This window comes from Opisthocomus hoazin, chromosome 2 (assembly GCF_030867145.1).
Source record: "Opisthocomus hoazin isolate bOpiHoa1 chromosome 2, bOpiHoa1.hap1, whole genome shotgun sequence".
NCBI classification, from domain to species: Eukaryota; Metazoa; Chordata; class Aves; order Opisthocomiformes; family Opisthocomidae; genus Opisthocomus; species Opisthocomus hoazin.
Genome location: NC_134415.1, coordinates 13,099,409 through 13,126,038, shown reverse-complemented (window position 1 = coordinate 13,126,038; position 26,630 = coordinate 13,099,409). Strand labels below are relative to the sequence as shown.

Genomic DNA, 26,630 nt, shown 5'->3' with positions numbered 1-26,630 from the left:
TTCCTCTGCCATTGCTCTCTGTGGTGCCAGCTTTCTGAGGCTGATAATTTGGACGGTCATTTTTCTCCCTTATTTTGCATTCATCAATATGGAGTGTGGTTTGCTGTTGCTTTACTAGTTCATTTAGCGTGCTCTGAACTGCCTCATTGTATTCTTTGGTCCTGCACACTGTAATAACTTTCTAATCTGCAGCTATTACTGCCATTTTCACTTTATCCATTTCCACTTTCTTTCTTGTTCTAGATCATTGATAAGTGTGCTAATGATGGGAGATCTAAATTGTGTGTCATCTGAGCTGAAAAGATACTGCTGTTCCTCTTCCTACACCCAGTGTTTCTTTCATGTTGTCATGGTATTACTTATGCCAAGTCAAAATTTTAAAACTGACAGAACTCACCATGCACCAAATCTGTTGGCTTGTTTCAGGAGGGAAATGTGTGGCAGGGCTAAAAAATATGAAGGAGAATAAAGCTGCCAGCTTCCTCCTTCCTACTCCAAAGCATGGGCTAGGGAACTAAAATTGAAAATTTTAGCCTAAGGATTATAATTCCCCCTATGTAATTACTGTACTGCATAATAATTTTTCAAATCTTAGAAAGCAGGAGAGAGAGAATCACTTTAAACAATGTTGGTTAATGAATTTGGACTTGTGGACAGAGGAATTGCCCTGTTTCCCAGGTTTAATTTCCTGCATCAGTTCAAACCCCCCTACTTTTTTGACGTTTCACGGTCTCTGAAGCAATTAACGGTGATTTCTCGAACTACAGTTGTGAATTTAGATGAAGAATAAGCTGCAGGGACAGAAGAACTGTGAAGCTGCAGTTAAGATCCTACTTTGCTGTTGGTATTTCTGGTAGTTAAGAAAGAATGAGAAAAACATCTCTCAGCATAACTACCCAAATGTGAGATGTTTTTCCAAATTTTCTCGGTGGCATCAGTAGCCATTTTATAGTTTTGTTTGCATGCTTCACCTCCTTTTTCTACTATTTGGTGGGCCCAGAAAATACTGTTTGCAAATCGTAGTTCAGTCTGCATCCAAGGACAAAGCAGATAAGCACAAATGCACGGGTGTATTTGCAGTAATTCAAAGCACAACTTTATGCTCTATGTGTGCATTGCCCTGTTAACTTTCTAGATTGGAGGCAGGTATCCACGTCCAATAAGTTTCCTTTTAAGCGACAGCTGCAAAAAATATTGCTGCTGTTTCTGTCATTAATTAAATTATTTTATAGATTTAATCTCTGCTGCAGTTTCCAGAGAAGAAAACTGTTATCTAACCTGTGGAGAGGAAATGGGATCACTTATTTATATTTCCAAAGGTCAACTCGTACGTTACTAACTCATTTTATTGCTCTCTCTTCAGCATTATTAATTTTTCCTGATTTTTTTTCTAATTTCAATCACTTCCTAGATTGTTTGATAGACATTTGTTAAAACTAGCAAATTGATGACCTGCCGCAATTTGGTGAATGTCTGTCTTTCAATATTATATAGCTTTGATGGGAGAAAATAGAAATTCCATTTCTCTAAGTAGCTTTATTGGCCATATCAAGATCAAATGATGGATTACTAACAGAAAGTGGTTTAAAACATTTATTGTATCAGAGCTACTGCTTTAGTCCATGCATTTTAGAATCAGTTATAAATTAAAATGTTAATGCTATGATACACAGAAGATGAAAACATTATCAATTTACTCCAAAGATCTCAATGATATTCAATATTAAGAATTAATTTATGTAATACTGCTTCTGTCAAATTGATCTAGTATTTTGAAATTATGTTGGTTGTGAATTTTGCTTATTTTTCATGTGATATTCTTGACTGTATGTTAGCTATTTCAGGGTAGTTATCAAATAATTGCTTTTTCCTGTGGCTGATTTAAGCTTCATTGGTAAATCACTTAAGACCCTTTTTCTAAAGATCTGCAAGTACAGAAGTTCTCCAGCTCCAGCTATATTCACTGATACAGTTTCTACTGGAGTTTTTACTGATGATGTGAAGGGAACTTCATCTGTCTCTTAAACCTCATGTTTGTCCTATTGCTTTACTTGATGCCCTTGTTGTGGTCCTGTTTTTTCTCTGCCATTGTAGTGACTGCAGTGAATCACGCTGTGCTGTGGAATGAGAGCTGTCTTCTAGAGGATGATTCAAATGCATGGCTTCCCTTGACAGTGCCTTGCCTTGTGTAGTTTTTATAAGTTATGATGTAAATCTTGCATGGATACTATGAAACTACAAAATGACTTAAATTTTTTTCATTTGTGTTTATGTGACACTGAAGTCTTTTTTAAATGTTCTGTGAGTATATGTGACAATTTGGATATGTAATCTGAAGGATGTCTTAACAGGAGGTTATGCTCAGATTACAGATTTGAGTAATCAGGAGAACGACAGCATTGTCCAGAGCAGCACAAAGGGAAACTTGGTTAGAAACAAAAAAGAAAGAGCTTAGTCATGCATGCTAGCCAGACCATGCCGTAAGATGTCAAAAAGAGCTTTTCCACTTGTCTGCTTCTATCACTTTGCCCATTGCTTGTAATTTGGTTGATGTTATTGTGAAGTACCTACTTTCCTCACGTGTCATAATAAGCTCTAGAAAATGCAGGCAAATATTAGTGGACTTTTTCCTTGTTTGTATTTTGTATCCTTTCTTTTGCTATCTATGTATGCCATTGATAATGGCGGGGCTGGCATAATTCTCTAATGTCCTGTCATTTTTCCGCTACTTTGTCTTTAAGAGGAGTTGATATCCCATTATACGACTGAAATTATTTACACCACATTGAATCATGAAAATGAGATGAGTGCTGCTTTCATTAGGAGAATCAATGCTCTGACGTTTTAAGTTGTGGATGTGTGTGTCTTTTTGTTGTGGCTCTTCGTGTACGGAGAGAGATGAGTACAATTTTCTGTACTTGTTCTTGGAGATTACCATTTGTGGTCATGAATTGTGGTGCCTGTCTACAGGTGTCAGCAAAGGTGGTAGTTAATGCCAGTAGTGATAGCAGTTGTATTACAAAGGAAGCCGAGAGCAGCAGCTTACTGATATATGAAACATGTCAGAGGATATTGTGGGGATTTACTCTTCTTCCTTAGGGTTCACCTCTTATTTACACAGGGATTTCCCTGTGCCCTTTTGGAAACTGCTGGCAAGATGAAGGAGTAGAGGTCAGGGCAAGTAAGCTGATGAGCTTTCTCTTTCTGTACCCTGAAGAAGGATGTCAGCAGGGTGGGATTCGCTGGGGTGAAGATGGGGCAATCGGAACATAAGAACGGCTGTGCTAGGTCAAGCCAAAATCCACCTAGCCCACTCTCTTCTCTGATAGTGACAGGAAAGAAATACTTTGAGACAAATAAAAATTTATTTTCCCTCAGATGTAGCTTTCCAGGATGCCCTATGCTGTAGTCTGAGCCTTTCCAAGCAGAGTTGAATCTGGATGCTTTTGTTAAATAGGCCTAAAATTACTTTTTCCCCCCTTAATTTAATTGCCTTTTCTTTCTGTCTTTGATTTCTACAGCATCCTACAGCATCCTACAGCAATGCAGTCTGCAGTGTAGTTATATTTTACATGGAGTGAAGAATTTTGTAAAAACCTTTCTTGGAAATTCAGGTAGGCTGTCAGCTAAATGAGTCATCCACTCTGTAAGTTAGATGATTTCTTTGAAGAAGTCTGGTAGATTGGTGAGGTGTCATTTCTTCCAAGAGAGCTATACAGACACATCGTATTCATCTCTGTCTAGATTAATTCTGTTCTCTTTTTTGTTATTTCAACAATTTTGCATAGCGTAGAAGTGGAACTTGGAGGTGCTTATTTCATAGGTGCCCTCTGAAACTGTTTTAAAAAACTGATTTCGTATTTTTCACCACTCATTCAATTTGTCAGTTTTCTGGTGTCAAAACAAAAAATGGCTTTGTCGCTTCGACGCACCGGCTGTTTTGTGTGTTTGTGACATTTCAGTAAGCAGAGGTGACTTGCTGTGTGTTTCCTGACCATTATCTGTTACCAGATGCCAAGGTGAGAAACACCTTGGCCACAGATCACTGTTCTCCCAGGATGCTGGGTGGTTGTAGCTCAGTGATACAATGGTTCTGTCCACACAAAGCTTTCTGCTCCTTTGTACCTGCGGCACTGGAGCAGACTTCATCGCGCTGCTTACAGCAACTGTGCTATAAATTGTTCAAGAAAGTATTCCGGTTCAAAATTCCTCCTCCCCTAAATTATTTTTAACCTGAGCTTGCCTCTCTCATTTCTGGTTCATAATGATTGACATTCTGTGCTGTATGACCAAAGATTATGGCTGGGAACAGGGGAGAAGGATAAAAAGTTCATAAAATGCTATTGCCATCAAAGTCCTTGCATTGTCAAATGACAGCTTGTATGAGCTGCGGTCACAAGGAGTGCTTGGTGTAAAAAGGAATTGGTTTGTGATAGAGCATGGTACTAAACAATGCTTTTTACACCTAACCAAAATACACTATTAAAAGCTACAGTGACTAATAAAAGACAGTTACCAATAAATTATATAGTTTATAATTTATTATCTGTTTCATTGTAACAATAGCCTGAATATTCAGTGTCAGGGTTATAAAAAGTTATGAGTCTCTAAGAATGCCGTAAAATACTCTGCTGAGCTCTAGTATCTGGCAGACCAAAATAAAAATCATGTTGCTGTGAGATCTCTAAGTCAAATTCTAAGGTGGCTGTGGGTGTGGTGACTGTCTGCCTTATTGTCAGTAAAACCTTCCTGATGAATGCTGCTGGTTCAAGAGCTGACCACTAAGTTGGCTAAGGATCAATATTACTTACTTTCTGATTCTCTGGGTGGTGATAGGTTTCCCGTAGCTACAGTGTGTATTTGTGCAAAGCTCGATGCTGTAAAGCTGGTTGTTGCTGTGCTGTACGAGGCCTGGAGTTCAGGCTGCACGCCAACTGCCCGCACCACACGCAGCCCGCTGTGAAACACGGAGCACTTTCTAGGAGGGTTACCAAATGTGATTGACAACTAAAAGGTAAACACTCCCCAGATACATCGTGTCCCCCTGTGGTGGTAATTGATTAGACTTACGAGAGAACTGTTGTTACAAGAAGCCGCATTAGCTGAGGAAAATGTCTGCAGGTTTCGTGGGGAGCAGCACACTTCCAAAAGCACACGGTCTGTTCTCCCCGCAGAGGTGAGCGTCGCTTTGGTACAGCTGCAGTGGTTCTCGTGCTTCTTAATAAATCTCCTTAAAACAGTTTCTAAGTGTACATTGGGTTTTAAACTAGTGCATGTTTTCTTGTGTGTGGTACTCTTTGGCTTCCGCTACATATTCACAGTAGAAAATGAGTTGAAGGAACGTGGATTTGGGGCTTAGCTTCAGGTCAGGTTACAGTTTGGCTTTGAAACGAAGGGAAGGATGTGCTTTCCGGTATGAAAGGAGCACTTGGAGTGAGGTGTGATATGTCTCAGCACCCTCTCTTTTTGTTTATATATTTTTAATGTCACTATACTGTGTGGCTCGTGGGGGAAGGAGGTCCCCCTGAGAATGGCTTTAGGAACAGTGGCTGCTACAGACTTCTTCTGAGCACCATGGGGTTGGGTGGCCTGGAGGGCTGTGGCTGGGGTTCACAGCTGCCTTGGGGATGGGAAATCACCCCTGCTATCAGGAGGTAGGAGTCGGGGGGTCTGTGGGCTAGACAGAAGCAAAGGCTCCATTCAGGTTATGATAGCAGCTGCTTCCCATGTTGGGGCCCTGGCTGCTGGCTCGCTATGCTCACTGCATTCATGAGCTCTTGTACATGGTAACTCCTCTACCTTCGGGTACATGTTCAGATTAGAAGATAGGTGGAGGAGACATGGGGATCAGGTTTAGCTTCAGAAAGTGCTAAGGAGACAGCTGAAGCTGTCTTGGACCTCGTAAGAAATTTTGCTCATTGCGAAGCAGAGGCTCCCAGCACCCCATATCAGTGGGCTTCTTGCTTTCCAACAGAAGGAGAAATCCATTGATCAACTGGTTGATGGTATCATGATTCTGCATAAAATATGAGCAGTAAAGTTAGAAACAGTATTTCATTTCCTTCTTTCCCTTCAGTGTCCAACTTTGTGTGCACTTGTACCGCAGTGTCAAGTTCTTATATCACACACCTGGACATTTGGGCTTAGACTGTAGGGCATGGAGGAGGCGAGCTGCTCTTGCTAGACTCCTGGTTTCTTTAGAACAAGCACCAGAACAGTATGTGATAGAGAGACAATCAAAAAGAGCATTTTCATACTTTCTGGCAGAGTATACTCACTAATCCCTTGCACTGGTATGTTGTTAGAGTCCTACTTATTCTTTGCTGTGTTGTAACGAGTTCTATGTCTCTGACTATTTGTTCAAGGCTGGTGACAAAGTGGCATTGCTAATGCATAAGGATGACACTTAAGGTTTTTGTCATCTACTCCTGCTTGACAGCATTTGTGATTACTGAGATTTGATTGCTACTTCAGTATGCTATGGATCCTACTAAAAATGGCAAGGTCTCAGTACAATACTTCTGTAACATCTGAAAAGCTTTGTCTTTCACTGTGTAGTGGCATGGGCATGAGCACCATGACAGAGGAATGTCTTCTGAAGTTGATTGGTGAGGACCTTCTTTGCTTGGACAGGAAAATATATCCATACCAGTATACTCCAGCCACGCTATGTAGATAATTTTATTTTTATTTCTTACTCATTTTTATTGATTTGCATTGGGGAAGGCTTTTTCCTTCTGGGTTGCTGTGCAATTACTCAGGTTCAGGGACTGTTGTTCAGAAACAAATATAAGTCTTTATCTAGAAGTCTTTTGGTTTTGTAGTTGAAGAGTTGGCTTAAGGAAATACTCTCCTTGTAAAACAGAAAAATCTCATTTATTCATTAATAGCTAATGTCAAATAGAAAAGCTGAAAAATCTTCTAAAGCTTTGAAAGCTTTTGTGGTGCTGTGTTGTTGGTCGGGTTTGGGGTTTTTCTCAGGGTTTTTTTGTTGGTTTTGTTTGGTAGCGGTGTTTTGAGACCATCAGCAGTAGAAGGCAAACATCAGAATCAGTTGAACTGTTCTCCTAGATAAATTACAAATGATAAAATAGCAACATAGGATAACTTACGCCCAAGCCAATGCTGAAATCAGGGTCTGCTCTGAGGTCAGACTGGGATGCTCAGGGCTTTACCCAGTCGTCCCTCTAAGGACAGTGAGACTGTGCAGCCTTGCTGGGCAGCCTGTTGTGTAAGCCATAACCCTAAGTGAGGCTGCCATTGCAAGTGTTTCATCAACTCTTTTATTTTCTCTTTTGTTACAGGAATGCTGTTTACATTTAGTTAGAGTTACGCTGCACCAGCTGCTGTGCATTTGTGAGGCTCCTGTGTTTTAACAAAGCTCTATTAACATAATTCTTAATTATGACTGGGTAGCACAAGTCAGAAGTGAAGAGAGCTTAATGTTTTCAATGATGCCAAAAGACATTTATCAGCCTTTGTGAGATGTGGGTTCTATTTCTAGTCCTTACTATATTTATGGCATAAGACCATCTTGTGTAGTTCTGTTGTGAGCCTGAACTCTACACTTTTACAAAGTTAAATTGAAATGAAGTTTAAGGATTGATATTCTGTAGAGTAGCTGAACAAGATTAATGCTAATTGATGATTTCAGACAAACGCCAGTGCTAAATAATATAGCTACATTTAATTTTTAATATGATTTAGACTTACAGATATGGATGGATCAAAAAAAGGAACCTGAGTACTTCCTTGCCTGTAAGAAGCTCCTAGCATTTCTTCATTTGTAAATTTAAGAGAAGATGCTTTATTTATGTGGACTGCTTATTTAAAGTAAAACAAAGTCTTTGAAGTCCCCTAAAAAAAATCTCTTAGAATGTCATTGAAGCTGAGGGTAAAAACCAAGAACAAAACGTGGTACTAGTGCAGTTGTTCTGTAACTGAGAATTATAACTGGAAATTAGGAATTTTGGAGTCAGTTACAGAAATTAATAAATTAGAAAAATGAGGTAGATATAAAGTATCTGAATACCTTCAATTTAATTTCCAGGGGATTATTCTGCAATAAAAAAATGACTGATAAAGTAAATTTTAGTGTTTGTTGAATCTAGGTTAGATTACAATGATTTTTATTAACAATGCAATGTGTTGGGTTTTTTTTTATTCTGTTTGTCTCCTGATAGTCTCACTTCCAGTCAGACTTAGGTCTGTGTTCCTTAAATAGTGTATATATATATTTAAAATGTAAGAATTGTAACCATAAATCTGAATTTCCAGCAGTTGCAATTCCCTAGGCTTTTAATAATTGTAACTCCTTATATTTGTTATTACCACTAATATTTGATTTATAAGTTTTACTTTTACATGTAGTATAGTTTCTTAATGAAATGCAAGAGGTAACACTAAGCCATAAACTTGAAAGCATGCTGCTTTATGGTCAGTTTAATGACAAGGGGGTGTTCTAAAAGTATTCGTCTAAGAATGGCAGAAATCATGCTTAGAGCTGCAGTGTCCTAGTGCAGTATGGACCTCCTGGCCCCATCCACAGCAGGGTCAGAGGTAGGATGGATCTGCCTAGCAACATTAAGAAAGTTCACTCTTTGCATGTTAGCGTGCAGTCTGCTAAGTGTGAGATACCTGAGCAAAATCGCAGGCCACCCTGGGTTCCCCTTCCCTGCTTTATACTTGGCCAGTCCTACAGACTCCTTTTTCCTGTTTCAAACATTGAGTGCCTTCATTCGTACGCAACTGCCAGAATCTTGGAATGAAAAGGTTGATTTATATTTTCTGTATTAACCAAATACTGCTTTCTGTGAGAAAAAGCAGAGCTGAGGAGAGGAAAAAATTTTAAAAATATATTAAAAAAAATATTATAAAAAAGATTTATTCCAAGGTAGTTACAGATAACTACTTTTCTACAACTCTGAGTGTGAGTATTCCCAGTATCAGGGTTTTAGGTTTTATTATCTGTCTTATTTAATAGTGACAACTTTCTGCTCATCACAAGTGTATAGTGCCCGAGGCGTTGGAGCACAAACATCAGCTGCTGCTGCTCGCTGGTGCCGCAGCGTGTTTGCTGCGTTGCTGTCCCTGCCAGTTCTGCTCGTAGAAGTCAGTTTCTGTGTGGTTTCTCTGGTTTTTCTGGTTGACATGGTGGTGATGGAGGTGCTAGGTCCATGCTCGCAGAATCTGATTTTTCCCAGCTTCCAGGTGCCAGCTGGAGCTCTGCGGGACCAGGGAGCTGCAGCAGTGTTTGAGAAACCTGGGACAGAAAGGTTTTTTTCTCTGGCTTCAGGAAGGAAGCTGCCATATCTGCCTCTTTGTGCGTTTTTAATGCTACCAGGCATGCTGCAAACATTTAGGAGACTTGTCCAAACCCATTCCTATTAACACATGTGTCTTTAGGAATCAAACTCAAAATGCAGTAAACTTCCCCTGTGATACCGCAGCACATTTTGTGAGTTGCTAGTTTTAAACCATGCTGGTGCCAAAATACTGTCAGTATACAAAGCAAAGAGGTTTTGATGCCTGAGTATTTTCTTTAAATGAGGAAATTTCTAAACCTTGCTACCTGTGACCATTAGAAGCTGTTTTTTTTCTCACTGCTGCAGTGCTTTTCCCCCTCCTCCTTTGCCCCTGTCTGCATCTCCATGTCTCTTATCTCTGCGCTCTCCCATTTTTCTTTGCACATGTAAATACGACATTAAGATATTGAAGGCCATGTATTCTTTCCTTTCTCATTCTCTGTTTCCAGGCTTCTGCTAATTTTTTGATCCTCTAATTCTGTCTTTGGCATCTTATTAATTTTTTTTTTCTGCTTGTACCATTCCATTCCTCTCCTCTTTTGCATCATTCATATCCTGTGAAAGCTCATTCCATATTGCTGACTGTCTTAGTTATCCCGACTACTCCTTTCCCTCCCTCCCTACTCCCATCCCACACACATGCACTGTGCTTTCCCGGCTGTGTTCTCGCTGTGCCACTCCTGCGCTGAGCTGCGTTGGTGCTGTGCTCCTTCAGCCACGTGCTGCTGCCTTCAGGGGTCGGGGAGAGGGAGCAGTGGCCATGCCTAGCGAAGTTGGACATATTTAGCATGTGGTATTTTAGTCATGGTATGTGACAAGTGTGCAAGAGAGAGCGATGTGCCTCTTATTCTCGACGAGAGGATGTTACAGGAGTTTGGCTGTAACAGCCCTGAGACGAGGATGTGCTTCCTAGTTTACTTACTGCAGTACCAAAATTGTACTGGTACATACTGCGGGGGGTGTGAGTGTGTGTGTGTTTTGTTTATTTTTTGTTTTGTTTGAAGCACTTTGTAACTGGGAGTTGTTTAGACAAAACAAAAGGTGAATTTAGGATTAATCTCCCTGACTCTGTGAATGCTTGTCTCTTGATAGCAGGAAGACTAAACCCTAAACTTACACTTGCAACAAGCTGTGTATTTGTATTTCATCTCTCAAGTTTCCTTACAGCTGTCACAGTCAAATTGTAAATGAGAGTGAATCACAGAATCACAGAATCACAGAATGGTAGGGGTTGGAAGGGACCTCTGTGGGTCATCTAGTCCAACCCTCCTGCCAAAGCAGGGTCACCTACAGCAGGCTGCACAGTAAATGTCATATATTCAAATGGCCAAATGCTTTTTCTGTGACGGAATCAAAATGAAATAGAAATGGCTGGGAACAATTATTTTTTTTCTTACAGGGAAAAAATTTAACACATATATTTTACGATGACTGATTTTATAGTGTCTCGGACACAAAATACTGCCAGGCTGCTGTGTATTGTGAGGTAGGTGAGGACTGAATGTTAAACTGCCTGATGTCAAATTAATAAATGAAAGCATAGATAATGCTGTGGGGATTAGTGTTAATTTTGCACTTCTCTGTGTATCCAGGAATAAGTACTTACTAGCATAGGTATAAATTCTGAACATTTATGAAGAAAAGGGGTGGAAGTAACAAAGGAGTACAGCTGAAATGTGAATGTTCAGCACACTGAACATGGGATAAAAGCACACCAGTTTGGTTTGGGGAGGATTTTGCATTGATTTGCCTTGCAAGATGGAGGAGTGCGTGGGTAGGGATGCGCCTGGAGTTGTGCCTCCCTATCTGGCTTCTTCCTTTCAAAGGGATTTCAAACTCAAATGGTCTGAAGCAAAGCAGACAGAAAAATGCCGTTCATAGCAGTCATAATAAAAGTGATATACAATAAATAATAGCTGGTTACAAGGGAAGAGTTAAGGGGATTAAGTTTATTTAGCGTTTGGTTACAGCTCCACGTTGGTCATAGGCTGCTGCTGCGTGGGACAGAGGCAGACCACAGCAGGGGAATGGGAAGGCACAGACTCCCGTTCAGCTGGGGTAGCTCCTTGGAGGGCTCTTCTTCAAAGGCCCAGAGTGCAGGCAGCTGGCAGGCAGCTGGCAGGCAGCCTGTCCTGCTGTCCCCTTCCACCCCACGCGTCCCCGTGGGAGGCCTGTCCTAGCTGCTGGGCTCTCTGCGAGCCTCTCCTCAGTGCACGGTAAAATATGTAGGGAAAAATCTTAAAATTAAACTGCTCATTAGCTCTTAAGTACGTTTATTATTTTGCAAAGCAAGAGAGCAAATCTGAATTATTTACAAACACTATCGTGGCATCTAGAGAAAGAGTGAGTTGGTGAGGCGTGCAGGCTGAGCACCTATTTGTTTCTCTCCCTCTGCTCCTATGCTGTAAGTGCACCTTGAAATGCCATTACCTGCTGCAGCTGAGAACAAGGTAATTTGTAATGTGGAGCAGCTAATTTTTCATTGTGGTTCCACTGGGGCATAATGCAAAACAATCCAGTATAGCTACAGTGGTAGTGCAATAACCTGCATTCAGAGCAGGTACCATGTCAGTTGCTGTATCCTGGCCTTTGGCCAATAATGAAGCTATTTGCAAAATTACTGTAGGCTTTTAAATATATCTAACATATCCTGCTTTTTGCAAAGTATAGGAGGAAAAAATTGAGCTTGGGCCATTATAAAAAAATAAATAAAACTGCAAATTAGAGTTAGCTGACATCTTCCCCAAATCTAGGAGTCTTAATTACATTAAGGAGCTAAGTTGTTGAACCAGACAGAAAAAGAAATGTTTTCAGAGCCAGTTTAGGCAATTTTCTGAGTTCTGTTGTTTCTAAATTGTAGTTCATGTGAAGGAGGTGTGAAATGCCAGCTCTTTTAGGCTGGCAGCACCCTGTGGTGTATTGGCTTTGAGAAGAATCCGGCTTAGAACAACTTTCAGTAGGACAGTGAGCTGCTGTGTTTCAGAAGTGTCTGGGCACAGCTGCAGAATTAAGTGGCCCCATGAATTTTGTTCTGTTGTCTGGAAGCTCAGCTTTCAGCTGCAAAAAAAGCTTAAAAGTTAAAAAAAAAAATTAGATCCTAATTAGAATTATGTCCTAAACTCCTCTGTATTTCATCTGTTGCATTTTGGGTCTATTCCAGGTGACCTAAGTAAGAGGTAGCATGCCCTGTGTCCAGCCAGAGTATTGGTATGGTCATTCTGCTGACGTTCCCTCACAGGGACAATTTTTTATATTTCTCTTGCCTTACTTGACCTCTAATTTTCTGATAATTTGCTGAAAAGTGATGTCTTCCAGACTGCTGTTCCATTGTCAAATTAAGCTAAAAGTGGCCAGAAAATTGGGGAGTTACTTGGAGGAGATCTGATAGTCTCTGTGATTCTACAAGCCTGCTTTCGCGTGCTCTGCGACTAAAAAACCAGCCCAACCCCCAAGGAAAAGAAACCCTTAATTTTGCTACAGAAGCGGTATTCAAATGCCCCTGTGTGTTTGATCTGCATGTTTGGATTCAACAATCAAAGTATTACCGTACATAGCAGTATCTATATCATTAATATGCTGGTACTGTGCAGTGGATTTTTCTTCTCAGCAGAGCAAATTTTACTGTGTTATATTTGGTTCCTGGAGAATCCCTGAAAGGTGACTGAAATTTTTAATCTTGAATTGCATCGTAATTCCTTCCCTGTGAGATAGTCAGAAAACCCATTCTGCAGAGCTAGATTCTATCTCCTTTCTGTAGATAACAGGAAAAATAATTTTTACTGTGTAATCTCAAACGTTTTACAAGGCTACATGAATTAGCAATTCTGATAATCTTAAATTGTGTGCCTCCTCAACCCCTGTATTTACAAATGATTTACTTATTCAAGGCTTGCCTACCTGAGTCAAAACCAACTCATCTGTTCTCAAAGAGAAAAGGATTAGATACTCTGAAATCTTTTAATACCGATTCTGTTGTTGTATGGAACCGAGTACTATTTTCCTGGCTTCAATCAAGGTTGAATTATTTCTGATATCATTTGATATGAGAAAGAAACTGAAAGTATTTAAAAATAACAGTAATAATGGTAAATTTTCGTTACAAGTTGCTCTCAAAAATTTAAATTGAAGTAATGTAAGTTAGCATACCATGAGTGAGACTCTGCCTCATTAATATTAATCTGGACTCTAATGAGAACACTAAGCTACTATGTAATGCTAAAAGGGCACAGGTGTGACATAGTCTCAGAGAAGGTGGAAGCCCTAGATCCCACAGGCTATTAAACTATAAATTGCACTACCTAATTATTAGGCAATTTCTTGCCTTGTTATTGAAAGGACGAGGTTTTAGTGTTTGTCTGTGAAAAATAAATGCCCACAGAAGACAATTTATCATGCATGGAACAACATATCACTGAATTTCCCTGTAACAGAAAAATATGATGGAGAGAAGTCTGTGACCCCACTGCTTTATCAATATACTAATTCATACCCTAGACAGCAGAATTCCATGGAAAGTGGTCTTTTCTTTTTTACTTTGACGAGGCCATGATCTCCTGGGCTGCTCTATTTGTGTCACAGTGATGCTGGGTTGGCAGTGTCAGAACTGCACTGCTCCCAGTTGCAAGCCGTTAAAATGAAATGCCTCAGTTACAAGCACTTTGGTAGAGGGCACCCATACCAAGGAAATTACAGGAGAAAGTGGGTGCCTACGTTTGGAAAAAAAAGGATATATTTGCAGTTTAAAAACAGTAAAATGTTTTTAGATAAAATTTTGTTTTTCAAGCAGCTTTTTGGGGAGGTTTCTGTCTTTTCATCACTGTGTATCAAGGTGTTAAGAAAATGAAAGCTTTGAAGCTGAGGTGTGTTCTCCACAGCTCATGCATCCATCAGTTGGTCTGTGATTGACACTCAGTAAATAACGTGGTTTAGTCTCAGGAAGGAAAACTCAGTTCACAGTTTCCCAGCTGTGCTCAGGTTTGAGGGGATAAAAGAGCAAATAGAATCTACAGTTACTTTCCTGGGCAATGTCAACAACAGCAGCCTGGATGCATGCAGGGAGCGTATTTAATCTTTTTGTGCTCCTAGACTTTGCAGTGATGGATTCTGTATAAATAAATAAAAACTCAGGAGATTTAGTAAGATGCCATGGGAAGGTGATCACAATTTGTCTTTACTAGAAGCCTTGTGGTAAAAACATCCATAAACTGTATACTAATATGTTGTCCACTCCTCCCTGAAATGAAATAAAAATTGAAGGAGTGGGAAAAGAAAAAAACTTCTTATGTGTAAATGTCCTTTCATTATTCTGCCTGCTAGTGTAGCTGTTGTGTTAATTGATAGTTCGTAATGAGTCCTGTGGTGGTGGAAAAGAATTGAGGTGGGAATGCGCTGTGTGTGTTAAACCCACAAGTAAAATATGATTCTGTTGTCTTGAACAGAGAATTATTTACATGGTGAACTGTACAGATGGCTTGTAAAGGAAAATTACTCTTCCTTCCTGAAAATCCACTTGATAAATCACAGGATTCTCTTTATGTTTGCTTCTCTCTTAATGTCTAGAAAATCCAAAAGTTATGCAAATGTGTAGTACTCCAATCACACTAAACACCTGGAAAAACATAATAAGCACTCTTAACAGATTACCTTAATATGCACTTTTTTTTATTCCTAACATTTGTTGAAAAACTTCTGAATTCCTAGGCAATGTTTTTTAATTGGAAATGAGAAGTTTTCTATGTATTATGCAGTTAATGAATGTTGCGTCATTTGTAATTGACAGAACCAACCTTTTTGAGTGGTTCACTAAATGCAATGTATTAATCTATTTATTATTACTTTTTCCTTAATAGGCAATGGTAACACGCAAAAAAGTCAATCCATAGGTTTTTTGCTACTTAAGACTGGGCTTAAGTTTGGTTTACAAGTGGTGAACTGATTGGACTTTCAAGTGGGACGAAGATTGAGATCCTATCTCCTGGTTGTTCGTGGTTGCCAGTAGTGCTGTGGACCACCTTGGAGTCTGGAGGTGTTGCCGTGGTGCTGTTGGGGATGTCCTGCACAACTGGTACCCCTGTTACAAATCCCTGCTGCGATTCTCTGTGGGAATGCAGCGTGTCCAGCTGCCTGTCCTGAGAAATCTGGTGTAGCTCTGCCCTCCTGCCATGCCTCACTCCAGGGTAGCCAAGCTTTTAAACACGCATTTGAAACATGGCAGTTGAGACACTCTTGTGTTTCTGCCTTGCAGTCCTCCGGTGTTTCAAAGAAAAAGGGATCCTCAGTTGGCCCTCTGTGCTGGAGTTCAGTGGTACCGGGACACTGCCTTACTTCCACAAAGACCATAAGGTCTTAAAATTTTTTCTCTGAGGTGTGGAGAGCAGCTGAGGTAAAATATAGTGGATTGTTTGTTCCTCAGGATTGTGTTTTCATGTAGGCTGGGTTTCTGTAACCTCAAAGAGAATCTGTTAGTAGCATGTCAGCTGTGGCTACCTCCTCTGTCCTTTGTTTGCCAGAGTTGTTTGGCTGATTTTAGCCAGATTTGTTAGGAGGACAAAGCTTTTTTTAATCTCTGCATGTTGCTGCATCCTTCTCCAAGAGTGTTTTAAGCTTGTCAATGAGTTCTGAATGACTTTGGGAGGAGGGTGGAGGTCTCACAGCTGTCATATTTGCATGAGCTTCCTCAGTAGTGATAGCTTGGCTGGGGAGTGCCCAGCGAGGGAAGAGGCTGTGGTGTGGCCTGCCTGTGACACCGGAGATGCCAGGGAATCCATGTGAGCAAGGGCCTCAGAACCAGGCTTTGTACCATCAACAGACCAGGAGCACCTTGGGCTTTCCGGACTCCGAGAGGTGGGACAAACCTCGCGGGTGGGTCATCTCCTCCTTGTTCAGTCCAGCCAGTCAGCGTATGAGCAATAGCTTTGTTCACATGAGTCTTCATCATGAAATAAAGATCTGCTGCAGTAAAGCCAGTGGTTTAACTGCAGCAGATCTTCATTTCATGACGTGATGAATCTATTGATGGTGTGATGATGATCTTTATGTCATGATGTGAAACCACCAGTGGTTTAACTGGTGGTCCTGTCCTTTGCTATTGTGAAATGGCAGTGAACTGGAGCAGGTCTTGACATGACAGATTGCACAGTGTCTGTTCCCTGCCTCACCCATCCTCACTTGTCCCTTGCTCAGAGAGGCTGCATGACTTTGGTGATCCCTGTGAAAACAGCAAATGTGGGCATGTTCGACACCTTGCATTCCTGTCCTTTCATTGCCACTGAAGTCTGACAAAGTTTTGATATCTAAAGGCACATGCTCGAAAACAGAAAACAGCACTAAATCTTATTATTCCTTGTTGAAATTTATTTATTTTTCTTCAGTAAGTGTTTAATCTTAATGACTTTGTAAACAGCTTGCTGTTTGCATTTGGGAGGGGAAGAGAAGAGAGAATCCTCAAGAGAACAATATCAGATTGTTTCTTAGGGAAAAAAGCTTTAATGCTTGTTAATTGTGTGCTTTAGAATCTTCTGTTATTAGCATAGCTGGTTAAAGATAAGTCTTTCCCTTTAAGCATTGCAGGAAAGAAATCATATATCTTCCTTTTCTTAAAAATAAAAACCAAATGAAAACAAACAAACAAAAAACCCTCACACTTTTGCTGAGAATGAGGCAGTGCCTCATCAAAAGAAGGTGAATAATGAGACAGTGTGGGAGGTAATGTTAAAATTTAAAAATAGCAATCCAAAAAATGTTGTGCCTCTGCTTACCTTAGAGTACAGCTGACTAGAGAGTGTATGAACAGCGAGGCAAAATGTTAATAAAATGTCAGCAGTTTATGTCTCGTGTTGCTGGCCAAGACGCTGCGCATGCACGGCCATGGCGCGGTGAGCTGCATGGTTTGGTGTAGGGGCGTTCGGTCTGGGCCGGGCACCAGGCAGCCGGTTGGTGCAATGCCGCGTGCGAGCAGGGGGGCCATGCCCTGGAGCTGGGCAGCTCTGGCATGGTGCTACATCTGCATCCAGAGCCAGGCTGGCACTGCTCGTCCAGAAATCGCTACTACTTGTTTTAGTGTACACCATTGAAGGAAAAGGTGGAGAGAGGAAGTTTGCAGATGATACAGAGCTTTGCAGATGATACAGGGAGCAGTGGCTGATATATCAGATCCATTCAGAGGGACCTTGACAGGCTGGAGAAATGGGCCAGCAGGAACTGCATGAAGTTCAACAAAGGCAAGTGCACAGTTGGTCCTCAGGGATGAACAACATCAAGCAACAGTATATAGAATCATAGAACAGTTTGGGTTGGAAGGGACCTTTAAAGGTCAGCTAGTCCAACCCCCCTGCAATGAGCAGGGACATCTTCAACTAGACCAAGTTGCTCAGAGCCCAGTCCAGCCTGACCTTGAACGTTTCCAGGGATGGGTCATCTGCTATCGCTCTGGGCAACCTGTGCCAGTATTTCACCCTCTGGTAAAAAATTTCTTCCTTATATCCAGTCTGAATCTACCGTTTTTTAGTTTAAAAATATTACCTTTTGTCCTATCGCGAAAGGCCCCACTAAAAAACCTGTCCCAGTCTTTTTTATAAGCCACCTTTAAGTACTGAAAGGCTGTAATAAGGTCTCCCCAGAGCCTTCCCTTCTCCAGACTGAACAGTCCCAACTTTCTCAGCCTTTCCTCCTAGGAGAGGGGTTCCAGCCCTCGGATCAATTTTGTGACCTCCAGTGTGCCCGCTCCAACAACTCCATGTCTTTCCTGGGATGAGGGCTGCAGAGCTGGATGCAGGACTCCAGGTGGGGTCTCATCAGGGTGGAGCAGAGGGGCAGAATCACCTCCCTCGACCTGATGGTCATGCTGCTGGGGCTGGAGCTGGGGACTGATTGGCTGGAAAGCAGTGCTGCAGAAATGGACCTTGAGATCCTGGTGGACAACAAACTGACCGTGAACCACCAATGGACCCTCATGACAAAGGAGGCCAACAGCTTCCTGGGCTTCATTAGGAAGAGTGTTGCTGGCGGGTTGCGGGAGGTAATCCTTCCTCCCTGTGCAACCCTGGTGAGGCCACATCTGCAGTACTTTGTTCGGATCTGAGCTCCCCTATCAACGAAGGATGTGGACTTACAGGAGCGAATCCAGTGTAAGGCCACAAAGGTACCTAAGGGACTTGAGCATCAGTCAGAGGAGGAGAGGCTGACAGAGTTGGTATTGTTGAGCCTGGAGGAGAGAAGGATCTGGGGGGATCTTGTCAATGTGTATAAATACCTGACAGGAGGGAATGAAAAATAGGGAGATGTACTCTTTTCAGCAGTGTCCACTGATGGTACAAGAGGCAATTGGCACGAATAAGAAACCATGAAATTATATCTGAACACAAGAAAAACTTTTTAACTGTGAGACCGATCACGTACTGGAAGAGATTGCCTGTATATGTTGTGAGGTCTCCATCTGTGGAAATATTAAAAACCTGATCAGGCATGGTGTTGAGCAGCCTGCTGTAGGCAACCCTGTCTGAGCAGGGGGAGATGGACTAGAAGCTCTCTAGTGGTCCTTCCCAACCTCAGTGTTTCTGTGAATTACATCAAAATTCATTGTATGTGGAAGATATCGAAATGTCCATATAGCATGGTATAGGTAATTGTTTAGGAGGTAAGCAGTTGATTTTCAGCACTTTTCGAGGCTTTCTGAGACCTAGTAACTTGAATCAAGTTAGGGTCTGAGAAAGGATACTTGCTACAAACTGTTCTGTATGTGACACATGTCACTGAATTCATGCCAGAGTCCTCCCAGTGGCAGACTGCAGCCTCTATACCGTTGTGTCTGGGCTGGTTGGGTTTTCTAAGAATGGGAGGCTCTGGTTTTCCATGGTTGTGCAGGTTGGTGTGAACTTGGTCTGCTAGATAATGTCAGACAACTGAAAGTAAAGGTCTGTGAAGAGTAAATGGTCCCAGAGCACATGTCCTTCGGATTTTTTGACCCATACCTATAAATTGCCCAAATGAGTCTTTGGGAAGTTCAGGCTGAAATCTGGACCAGCTCAAATCGTCCTCCAAATGCGGATAATATGCTGAATTCTTAAGGAGCTACACCGGTAGTGGTTTCAGAGAAATTAGTAGTTCTGTACATATAAGCTTGTTTGTCCCTTTTCCAAAATGATCGGTGATTGTACTGGTTTGGGCTGGGATGGGATTAAAGCACAACAGATACATGCTCTACTTGCCTAAATCAGTTTAGGGTTTGTTTCTTTTTTTTTTTTTTTTTCCTTCTGGTGAATAGCTAAATACCAGCAGAACAATATTCTGTATTACAAGCTTGCATCAACCTGAATTTTTTGTCCTGTTTCGGCTTTTAGTCATCTTCTTAATGTTACCTTCTACAGTTGTTATAACGAAAACACAGTACCTCCTTTCCAGACTTAAAAAGCATCCTCCCAGTGAAAGATCTGGTGAAGAATGCTCTTTCTACAGATTTATATCACTGTGCATACATCTAACCAAATATTTACCTTTCAATGAGGTTAATTTTGAGAGCTGCTAAACACTTATTGTTTTGCAAGATATATGCAGCATTTGGTAATGGAGAGAAATATAATTTTAAAGTGCTAAAATGCATACCAGCATATACAAACCAATAACCAGCGCAGTATGATTTGAAGAAATGACTTCCCTGTATACAGTGCATGTTCTTTAAAGGGAGCAACCACTGCTTTCTGTCTCATTGTAATTCACACTGCGTCCAACACTACTGGAAAACTAATGAAAATGCTGGGAGTACAAGGCTTTATTTTACTGTTGAGAATTCTCAGTGGTTACAATATTATGTTGTGCCTAATTCTCCTGGTATCACATTTTTTTAACAGTGATTTTTATTTTCAGCCCAGTGATCCATTTCGTGCATTAACCCCCTAACTACTGAACGTACTGTGCAGCACAAAGGAGCTTTCAAAGAAAAAGCCTTTTACTAGATTAATTGTAAATAGGAAAAATCTTCTCAGTCAGGTAGAAATCTTGTATGCATAGGCTCACTGGCATGGACATCTGGGAAGCAGAGGCTTTTAAGTCCACCTCCAAGAAGATCAAAGTGCAGGGATAGGAGGAAGAGGTGCTAGTTTTATTTTTTCAGCCAAGACGGCATGATATGGTGTGATGCAACTGTTGCCATAGTAAAGTTATACTGAATTGACTAAAAGCCAGTCAACACCACTGTGCAACCGCACCGCCCTCCCCCCACCCCGACAAATCAACCAACCAACCAGAAGGGTAAACACTTTTCAGTTGATTTTGTTTTCCCTCCTGTATTAGGGAATTATAGGAACTGGTTTTAGGCCTCTCTTTAAAAAAATGTAATTGCCAGCATTGAAAAGTCAGTGAATATTTTTTGGATTTGGGGTGTATTTTGTTTCAGATATAGTTCATGTTTTTTCTAAAAATCGTCATTCAGGAAGAACCTTCAGTTCTCAACTGTATAAGAGTCATCTCCTCAGTTAACTGAGGGAGTATTAAAATGTGGATGATATTATCACTATAATATTACAAACGGTATCTTTACACATATGTGTAAGTTTTGGAGGAATTTACTTTCATCCTTGCCTGCTTTGGCTTTGTTACTCTGGTGTAATTTATACTGCAGCTGAAGAATGCCTTATCTCCATCTCTGCTGCACCCAACACATGCAGAGACTGAGCGACCGGGAAACGTCACATGTCTGGTCTCTGGTCCTCAGCGTCTAATTTTAGGGAGACAGCTAGGAGAAACAAAAGAAAAAATAGCTTTTGGTGGTGTTAGTGTTCATATTTAAACGATTCAGGATTAAAGATTAAAGATATACAGTGGAGTCAGTATCTGAAGCATTGCTACAAGGTTAAAAAAAGCCATTAAAAAATCCAGCAAACCTGAATTCTGACCAGAGCAGCCAGACACGAAGTGCAGAGGCCCATACGTGTTAAGATCTCTTGCAAACATTGCCCTCCTGATCCACAGGAGATGAGGGATGACAGCTTTATTACAGAACCCTTCTTTTATTTCAGAGGTTCTTAATTTCCTCTTGTTGCAGCACTTGAGAACTTTGAGTAACACGTTAGAGGCCAGATGCTGCAGTGTGAGTCTAAGCCTCTACTGCCACTTGAGATGGTCTTGAGTGTCCTACCTGGCCTCGAGTTGCTGGTTTATGCTGAGTCCTGTGTCTGTGTCATGTCTGCCAGGCTCCAAGGTTGTTTTAGATGCACAGAGCATCTCCTGTGGTTCCTGTGGTTCTCAATTTAGTTAACTAATCTCGCTTCAGGCAACTAATACCCTCACTAATGCGATTTGCTCTTTCAACTTTTCCAGAGAGGCAGGTGTACTTTGAGGGGCTTTATTTTATCTGAAGGGGCTTCATGTGTTTATTCTGTGCTGTGTCTTTAGGGGGGAAGGCAAATTGGATAAGTGTTTCTTGCCAACTGAAGGCAGGGGTGCTGATGTTGCTCACAAATTTGTCAAGGAACCGTCTCCCTCATAGCTGTATTGCACAGACCGGCTTCTCCATCAGTGCTGAAGACTTGGCACTAAGGAGGGTTGACCATGGCCTTCATTTTGGAGAACAGGTGATACTTTCCAAGCATAGAATCTGTGCCCTTGATTGTCCCGAATGTCCAGGTTGAAAATAGCTGAATAATTAACTTTTTAAAAAATAAGCACTCCAGCAAACCCCTTCCTGACTTATTAGGTAACTGAAATCACATGTAGTCTCTGTTTTGGCAGTGAGATTATGCAGGTGTTACAACTTGCTGATTTTGTCACAGAACTCAGTATCTTAAATCATCAGCAACAAGCCGAAATTCCTGTCTGCGACTGGCCCCAAGACCTTGAATTTGATTTGATGCTTTAAAGGGAGCAGGCTTTAGAAACAGATTTCTTGTGTTAGAAACTTAGAATCCACCTAAAAGATGAGAAACAAGAAATCAAAGAAACAATAATATTAATTGAAATAGACCTTGGAGAAGGGTAACAGCTGAAGATGATTGTGGCCCGTCCTGTTGATGCCGTGAAAAGCCGGAGTTGAAGACTCAATAGTTGGAAGACTATTAAGCAAGTATTCTTTATTACAGTGCAGGGCACATGGGAAATCTCTCCTCCAAACATGCGTGCCAAACACCCTGCCATTTCAGGTTAAATATAATCACAATATACATATTCATTATATTTCTGAGAAATGCTTAACATATTCATGAGTTTTCCAAGAACTAATTTGCATATGTCAATGTCTTTCACGCATGTCTGTTAGCGTCCCCGAGTGGTTGTCGGGGGTCTTCAGACAAAGGCTTATACTCTTCATCACAGTGTCCGCTGGTTGAGCTTTGTTTCTGCGTGAACTCAATTCTAAGATCACGTATACCGTGTCCTTCCAGGTTGTTTTGCTCTGGTCCTGTTGCCTTCTTGGTGCCTCTTTGTCTCTGTAGCTTGGTACATCTGCCCTCCCAAGGCCAAGCTGTCTAAATAACATTATTTAGGAGTCTCTCTGTCTTAGAGCTTTTCTGTCCCCCCCAAAACAGCAAGTCAAGCTTGTTGAAGTAGCGTTATTTAGGAGCCTCTTTATCTTCGAGCTTTTCTGTCTTCTCAAAACAGCAAGGATCTACTTTAGTTTAATTACAATCACTCTAGTAAGTGGAAATTTTACTTTTAGGGATGTCACTGTCCTTTGCAGTGAGACACAGCACTGTCAGCGTGTTACGCAGTGATAGCAAAGCCCTGGGAAGCCAACAGCTGCTCCTTGAGGGACATATGAATGTGTAGATCTGAAAATTTAACAAACAGGCAAAGGACCTCACTATCATTAGCAAACTAGGAAAGAAGATGTCAGGGATTTAGAGACAAACAAGGATAGGCCAGAGGGGGCCTTGGCATTGAAGGAGCCTGCGTCCGAGTGGAGACGAAAGGGGAAGCCAAGGTGAGCCCAGAGAGATGGGTGGCATGGCCACTGTGATGGGGCTGGGATCCTCTACAGCACTATGTGGGAATGAATGGCTGTAAGGAACAACTGCATTTGTCAAAGGCAATGGAGAAGGCTTGTTCTTGCAGCCAGCCTGAGTTTGTGTCTAACAAAGAAGTTTTTTGTTGCTGAAGTCTGCATGCACAAATATGGTTTCTGCTGTGAAACTATTTGAATATGTTAAAAAAAAAAAAGATCACTCTGAGTGTGTTTCCATTTCAGTTCAATTTATTTGAAGAAAAGATCTGGTAAATAACTTTTCCTTTCTTATTTTTTCTCTTCCTTTTTGTTAGAGAAATCAAATCTGCGGTTACTCAGATGTCCCCTTTCTCCAGGAGCTGATATTCTTCTGCATTCTCTGAAAGCACCTCAGTGTGCTGCAGTGTGCAGCTGCTTTTGACAAGGAGTGTTGGTTCTCCACATGTCCTCCCCCCTCATGTAAAAATAAGGCTTTGGTAGTCAGGACTGTCCGCAGGGAGGTCTTGAACAGGTAAAGTGCTCGTTATCTGCAGTATATGTTGAGTCAAGCTGGAAGTCTGTATGTAACCGTTAAATGTGAGCAATAAAATACACATAGGATATACTGTTAGTTTTCCAGGTACTCCAGATGATTACCTGTAATTAATCTGCCTTTCTTTTTTGTACAGCCTAGCAATCTCTTGACTGAATACATTTCATGTTTCATCCTTACTAACCATAATTTTTTGGATCTTATACTTTTTTTTCTCCCCCTATCATTTATTTTCCAGTTATGGAAGGCTTGTTTTGAGTGAGCAGGTACAATTCTTCTGACACAAATGAATTTTTCTAAATATTGTATATTTGTACCTTTTTAAAATAATTGTATGCTCCAGTATTACAGCAGATCTGTCTTCTGCAAAACACAGAACAGATCTTGACATGAGCAGTAAGGGGTGGTATGGTGCTGTCCCATTCCTTCATCCTGCTGCTTTGTAATCCGTTAAGCAGCTTTCTTATTTACAGCATTGGCTTGATATGTTTATACTAGTGAGTTAGGTATTACAAAAACAGTTGTTGAAAAAGCATCTGTTAGCTAAATTGTACAGACTTATCACTATTGATTAGCAAGTGCTTATTGTGATGTCTATTGACTGCTTCTGTGGACTGGCATTTTTATGGGATTATATTTTTTATGGCATCCTCTGGCTATAACCAGTAAGACAAAGCCTCATGTACTTAAAATAAGCTGATATATTTTTTTTCATTGTCTTTTCTATTATAGCTATTACCTCAGATCATCTAGATGTAGTAGAAACAATATTTATAGAAGGCAGTTCAATCTCTCCTATTAAAAGGAAGCCTTTCCAGCTCATACCTCGTGAAAAGGAAAGATTGTTGTTCTTTTAAGGAGGGAAAAAAGTCATGCCTCCAAACAAACCATAAGTGTTAGAGAAACAGCATCATATCTAGTACTTTTTCAAGGCATAATTTGCACCCTTCATTACCGTAACACAACTGTAACTGGAGGAGCACCATTAACATCAGTGTTATGCTGGGCCGATACTGGATCTGAACAGTATACAAAAGTTTAACCTTCATGGGAGTAAGTTGTGATGGTGATGATGTCGAATATGTACGTTATTGAAGAGCTCTGTTTATCTTTGTCGTTCAGATTATGTTTTAACAGTCGTGGAGTGTCTCTGTATGAAGAGCCCATTTCCCCCGCACTTCAGGAATTTTCTTGGCTCTTTTTTCCTAGTACCTTGATAAGCTTTTACCGAGAACGGTTACATGGTATGTTCTTTACAGTTAAAACTTTCTGGATTAAATTCTCATGTTCTGGCCTTGTGCATGGAGAGAAAACCCAAACATTGAAAAAAGCCAGATGTCTCTCTCCTGTGGTTATTGATGAGAGCTGTAGTTTGGATTAGAAAAGGCAGAGGAGATGCAAAGGGTTCCTTCATCAGAAGAGAACAGCAGGAACAAGTCTCCTGAGGATTGCCCCCATTGGTAGCTGTTGAAGAGAAAGCAAATCTTGCTAAACCCTGTGCATAGGTCAGAGGTTTCTCCCAGTCTGAGAATTGTTAATGAGAATCCATTTTCCCCTCTAGAGACAGCCAAAGCAGGAGTGAGCTGACTGGCTGTTAAATGAACATGCCTGTCTGCATTTAAAGCCTTCTGCTATATAAATTAGAATGGCTGCTTACAGGATCACATTTTCACAGAATATTTTTCTTATAAAAAATGCAAGGAGCCTAAAAGCCTAAATTTTAGACAGTATTTAGAAGTGTTATGCTTTTAGAAAGGAAAAGAAATGCTGTTTCTTTCACACATGCGCTTTAACCTTGCAGTGTGTTTCTGCATTCACTGTTTCATTCATTGCAGGAGAATATGATTTGTAGTAACTTTCTCTTCTTATAAGACCAAAAAAAAAGGAAAGAAAATATTAGAGCTTTTTGTTGGTTGGTTTTTTTTTTTGTTAACTGCTCTGGAGAAAGAATATGCATTGGTGGGAACTTCAGACAATAATGGTAAAAGATGAGATATCTGCATCACCGATCTGTCGGTACTTATGTGAAACTTAACTGAGGGCAATGTAGTTCTTGATCGCTGAATGAGGGACTTAAATGAGAAAAGACAACAGCATAATGAGGGCAGAAGGCGCTTTGCATTGATTTCATGTTTGCAAAACTGAAATACTTCAAAAAACACTACAAATTAGAGAGAAAATAATACGTAATATTTAACGAGATAATTTAACTTTTGCTTCGAAACCAAATTTATTTTGACATTAAGTTATTTTTTATATTATTTAGTGTCATGAAAGTAGTAGCAGTTCGTGGTGTGCTTGGTGCGGTTGTACAGTCTAAATATGCAAATGAAACACTCAAGTGATTCTGGTATCTTGTCATTCTGGGCTATTAGTGGAAGTCTACTATAGGTGATAGTATGAAAGAATATTGGGAACATTCACGAGTGACCGAAGTAAAATATGTTTTACAACAGATGTTGCTGTGAAATAAAATATTTTGTTTTAAAAAAACCCACCGAGTATTATTTTAAATTAGTCAATAATATTTAGCGAAAGCACAATGCCTTCAAAGGTGTACTGTAGTAGAATATTGTTTTAATGGAAATTTTTTGGTCAGCTGTAGTAGCAGTCTTCTTTTGCAGGAAAGCTGTAATGGCAATTTACATACATATATATTTATATATAGTGAGTCTGTCTGACAGAATTGTGGAAGTCAAGAAGACAGGATAGGTTAACGTAAGAAGAGCAATGCTAATGAATAATTATATGCATTATGCCGTTAATGATTGTTTCTTCCTTACAGTGTAGGAAAATAAGAGGGAGGTCGCCAGAGAGAAAAAAGAACAAACAAATGAAAGGGAAAACAAGTGAGCCCTCCTCT

General features: G+C 40.6%; 1 protein-coding gene across 4 annotated transcripts in view; it reads left to right on the top strand.

The window, feature by feature from the left end:
- SMYD3 (SET and MYND domain containing 3) overlaps window positions 1-26,630 on the top strand; it is a 426,029-nt gene that overhangs the window by 121,531 nt on the left and 277,868 nt on the right. The window contains exon 1 of one of the 4 annotated variants that reach the window (XM_075412655.1): window positions 4,994-5,014. The exons of the other annotated variants lie outside the window; for them this stretch is intronic. The gene's annotated coding sequence lies outside the window, so the exon portion shown is untranslated. Of the gene's footprint in view, window positions 1-4,993; window positions 5,015-26,630 lie in introns of those variants that run through there. 4 annotated transcript variants of the gene reach the window in all.